Below are 5,000 nucleotides of genomic sequence, written 5' to 3' on the forward strand. Positions count from 1 at the left end.
TAGTCACTCAACAGAGTGAGCAGTATTAGTATTGAGCTCTGCTTGTGCAAAGCAGACCGCAAATTGATCCAAGAAATTGGTATCAAGCGGTTATAATACTATGCTGTTTAGTTGACTTGCAAACGTACCCAGCAATGGTTACTCCTGCTAGATATGCTTGCATATTCTAGTGGAAGAAGATGGATTCTAAAGAGATTTCTGCGGAATCATCTTAATGCACGACATAAATCTCGATACCTCATTAAAGTTAGCATCCACTTGCTGGTTGTTATCTGAGGATATCGTATTTATAGCTGCAAAACAACTTGTTTAGCATTTTACTTTGCTAAAACATCAAGTTACCTGGTTGATCCTGCCAGTAGTCATATGCTTGTCTCAAAGATTAAGCCATGCATGTCTAAGTACATACTGTTTATAAAGTGAAACCGCGAATGGCTCATTAAATCAGTTACGGTTCCTCGGATATTCTTTTTTACATGGATAACTGTGGTAATTCTAGAGCTAATACATGAACAAGTGTTCCAACCTCAGCTTGCTGACGGAAGGATCGCATTTATTAGTACAAGACCAATGATTCTTATTCACCTAGAACCCTGTTCAGTGATTTCGGTCGCTGTCTAAGGACTAGCAGTGGGGATCTTAGCAACTTCGGTTGCATTTCTTGTGATGACTCTGAATAACTGAGCAAATCGTATGGCCTCTGAGCCGACGATGTATCCCTCAAGCAACTGCCTTATCAACTGTCGATGGTAGGTTATGCGCCTACCATGGTTGTAACGGGTAACGGGGAATTAGGGTTCGATTCCGGAGAGGGAGCCTGAGAAACGGCTACCACATCTAAGGAAGGCAGCAGGCGCGCAAATTACACAATCCCAGTACGGGGATGTAGTGACGAAAAATAACAATACGGGACTCTATTGAGGCCCCGTAATTGGAATGAGTACAATTTAAATCCTTTAACGAGGATCTATTGGAGGGCAAGTCTGGTGCCAGCAGCCGCGGTAATTCCAGCTCCAATAGCGTATATTAAAGTTGCTGCGGTTAAAAAGCTCGTAGTTGGATTTCAGTCGAACCTATGGGGTCCACTGATTAAAGGGTTAGATGGTGATGTTAGGTTTCTTGCTTGTGTCTACGGATGCTAGCTTGAACCTTCATTCCTCTTTCCTGGTGGTTACATTCATAGTGTTTAGACAGAAAATTGCTCGATATTTGCTATCAATGCTCTTTACCGAGTGTTGATTCAAGCGATCGAGACTTTTACCTTGAAAAAATCAGAGTGCTCAAAGCAGGCGTCCAAAACCTCGAAAGAGGTGCCTAAAAACGGTATGGTCAACCATCTATATGATGCGTACCACTACCTTAACTTGAATGATCTTGCATGGAATAATGGAATAGGACCTTGGTTCTATTTTGTTGGTCTTAAGAATCCAAGGTAATGATTAAGAGGGACAGACGGGGGCATTTGTATTGCGGCGCTAGAGGTGAAATTCTTGGACCGTCGCAAGACAAACTACAGCGAAAGCATTTGCCAAGAATGTTTTCATTAATCAAGAACGAAAGTTAGAGGTTCGAAGGCGATCAGATACCGCCCTAGTTCTAACCATAAACGATGCCAACCAGCGATCATTCTGAGTAACTAATTTCATGACTCGAATGGAAGCTTCCGGGAAACCAAAGTTTTTGGGTTCCGGGGGAAGTATGGTTGCAAAGCTGAAACTTAAAGGAATTGACGGAAGGGCACCACCAGGAGTGGAGCTTGCGGCTTAATTTGACTCAACACGGGAAAACTCACCCGGCCCGGACACTGAGAGGATTGACAGATTGAGAGCTCTTTCTTGATTCAGTGGGTGGTGGTGCATGGCCGTTCTTAGTTGGTGGAGTGATTTGTCTGGTTAATTCCGATAACGAACGAGACTCTAGCCTACTAAATAGACTTGCAGTTTACACTGCAGTACTCCCCCTTAGTCAACCTGTGGGTGGTAGTATCTCTTGATGGTTTCGGCTGTTGAGGGCTCTGCTGCTATTAGCCTACAGAATTGGCTAGGGTAAGGATGCTGTAGCACTGTAAGGACTTCTTAGAGGGACAAGCGGCGCTCGCAGCCGCACGAAACAGAGCAATAACAGGTCTGTGATGCCCTTAGATGTCCGGGGCCGCACGCGTGCTACACTGAAGTGGTCATCGTGCATACTGTTTCCTGCTCCGAAAGGAGTGGGTAACCGCTTGAACCCATTTCGTGATGGGGATTGGGCATTGTAATTATTGCCCATGAACGAGGAATTCCCAGTAAGCGTGAGTCATTAGCTTGCGTTGATTACGTCCCTGCCCTTTGTACACACCGCCCGTCGCTACTACCGATTGAATGATTTAGTGAGGACTTCGGACTGGTCAATCCAGACCATTGGGAAACTAGTGGTCGGATTGTGCTGGAAAGATGTTCAAACTTGATCATTTAGAGGAAGTAAAAGTCGTAACAAGGTTTCCGTAGGTGAACCTGCGGAAGGATCATTAACGTATTACCCTCTTATTATAAGAGAAATACAACCTTCAAACAATCAAACACTCTGCATAGTGATATTGTAGATGCTAATATGGTGAATGCAATTGAATTGTATTTGCATTAGAGTCGCAATTGTGAATGTTTAATGCAAACATTTAGCCATTGCAACATGATTCTAACTTGCATTACATTCGTTCATTCATACATCCATCTTTCATTATCCAATGCAACAAAGAGTGAGGGTTATCTAACGATAGCCATAATTTCTTTTTGCAAAACAATTGTAGTTTATAATGAAAAGCCTGTCTTGCTACATACTTGGTACCTGTTCAAGTCTTCAGCTTATGCTGACGGCAAGGTTTAAAGAAGGAAGTTTTACACTTCTTCGCCTAACTAAGTAAAGACAACTATGGTTTTTATAAACTGCATACAATTGTTTTCAAACCCTCTCAATGCAGATTTAGGATACTTATTAAAAGTCCCACGGTGGCAAAGATACATCTTCAAGCGGTGGATCACTCGAATTACCAATCGATGAAGAACGTAGCTAGCTACGATAATCGGTGCGAATTGCAGGACACGCCGAGCACTTGAGCTTCCAACGCACATTGCGGCTTTCGGGTCTTTTCCGAGGTCACATCTGTCTGAGAGTTGAGATGTAAAATAATCAACAAAACACTTGCATACTACCATATATGCATTGTTTTGAGAGGATTGTATATTTATATGCATGAATCTTGATGTTTTATTCCTTTTCTTAATTGCAATTCGTTGCAATTTAGTAAGGAGAATCTCAAATCTACTTGTTTCACATGATAAATTTTGTGTACAATGCATATTTCATCTCTGCAAGCAGTATATATGAATAGATACTAGCATGAGATTCTAAGGTTAGTCGCCTATCTGACGACGCTAAAGTCGTATTGCAGATAACTATGGTGATCAACTAACCTGTTAACTGATGAATCTTCTTGCACTTGTATAAATCGTACAAATAGTAGCTATTTCATGCTGTTAAAGCAGACCTAAGAAGTAATGCAAAGGCAAAATTTGTGCAAACATTAAAGTAGATTTACGTTGCTTGCTTGCAAACAACACAAATAAACATTAATCAACTTAATCAATATTTTTGATCTCAGATCAGGTGAGGTTACCCGCCGAATTTAAGCATATAATTCAGCGGAGGAAAAGAAATCAAATGAGATTCCCTGAGTAACGGCGAGTGAAAAGGGATGAGTCCGGCGCAAAGGTTTTCCATTGAAAGGTGGAAAGCGGTGCTGCGTAATGGCTAGAGTCACGATTATTTCAACTAAATCTGCAAGTCCCTCTGACAAGGGCCCTCTTCCCAGAGACGGTTCTAGGCCGGTGGCAGATCTTGGTTAATGGAATATCGATTACTGGCTTTAGTCGCGGATAGAGTCAGATTGCTTGAGAGTGCAATCCAAATTAGGAGGTAAACTCCTCCTAAGACTAAATACGATGGTAATATCGATAGCAAACAAGTACCGTGAGGGAAAGTTGCAAAGTACTTTGAAGAGAGAGTTCAAAAGGACGTGAAACCGCTTGTAGAGAAACGGATAGAACCACGAAGTGTAGCTGAGAGGAGAACTCAGCTTCTCTTGTGTATTGTTGCCTTTTTCTATTCAGTGCTAAGAATGCTTTACAGCGTTCCAAGATCAGTAGGTTAAGGGGTAACTTTTAGCCTGCCCTTGGATCTTGGTATTGATAGGAGGAGTGCAATATGTGCATGAGGAGTGCATTTTCTCAACTCTCGTGCTCAAACCACGACCAATGTGAAGGAGAGTGCAAAACTCTTGTTCAAGTGATAACAGCAAGGTGTACTAAACACACACCTAATCAGCATTTAGTTTTCACAGCTACTAATATTCCTTGCGTTATTAGACTTAGCCTGTGAGCTAGTGTTGGCAACTGTTACCACAGTCACATTGGAGATGAATCTCTGCTTATGCAGGGTCAACAATGCTTGTCATCTGCTCTGACGAATCCGACTAGTCTTTCGTTGATGATGTCTGTTTCTTCACCTGGTGTTGAAACAACTCATGGATTGGCTGGCTTTTGGTGGTTTGTTGGTAAAAGTGGCAAGCTTACGTTAACCTAGTGATTCTGTGGTCAGTAGATCGGTACTCTATCCGACCCGTCTTGAAACACGGACCAAGGAGTCTAACATGTATGCAAGCTGATCAGTCTTGTTTAGGCTTGAAAGGCGAATTGAAAGAAATTGATATGATGTATGCTTGTAAGAGTATACCGCAATATCAGCCCGTGATATATCCACTTTACCGAGATTTTCGCGGAGCACTAGTATATATGTTAGTACCCGAAAGATGGTGAACTAAGCCCGGACAAGATGAAGCCAGAGGAAACTCTGGTGGAGGTCTGTAGCGATTCTGACGTGCAAATCGATCGTCAGATCCGGGTTTAGGGGCGAAAGACTAATCGAACCGTCTAGTAGCTGGTTTCTTCCGAAGTTTCCCTCAGGAT

The 5,000-nt window shown here is 42.4% G+C and overlaps 3 non-coding genes across 3 annotated transcripts in view; all 3 read left to right on the plus strand.

Annotated features, from left to right (window-relative positions):
* Window positions 1–339: 339 nt before the first annotated feature.
* LOC149093079 (small subunit ribosomal RNA) lies at window positions 340–2,509 on the plus strand. Its single transcript, XR_016200397.1, has one exon. It is a non-coding gene; the product is annotated as a small subunit ribosomal RNA (ribosomal RNA).
* A 488-nt stretch (window positions 2,510–2,997) lies between these two features.
* Window positions 2,998–3,152, plus strand: LOC149093080 (5.8S ribosomal RNA). Its single transcript, XR_016200338.1, has one exon. It is a non-coding gene; the product is annotated as a 5.8S ribosomal RNA (ribosomal RNA).
* A 476-nt stretch (window positions 3,153–3,628) lies between these two features.
* Window positions 3,629–5,000, plus strand: part of LOC149093081 (large subunit ribosomal RNA) — a 4,169-nt gene continuing 2,797 nt past the window's right edge. The window contains exon 1 of the ribosomal RNA XR_016200464.1: window positions 3,629–5,000. This exon is cut by the window's right edge and continues 2,797 nt beyond it. This is a non-coding gene — a ribosomal RNA (large subunit ribosomal RNA).

The sequence above is a fragment of the Tetranychus urticae genome, unplaced genomic scaffold, assembly GCF_039701765.1.
Source record: "Tetranychus urticae isolate SD_2017Ah unplaced genomic scaffold, NJAU_TeUrti_SD_1.0 Scaffold_4, whole genome shotgun sequence".
Classification (NCBI taxonomy): domain Eukaryota; kingdom Metazoa; phylum Arthropoda; class Arachnida; order Trombidiformes; family Tetranychidae; genus Tetranychus; species Tetranychus urticae.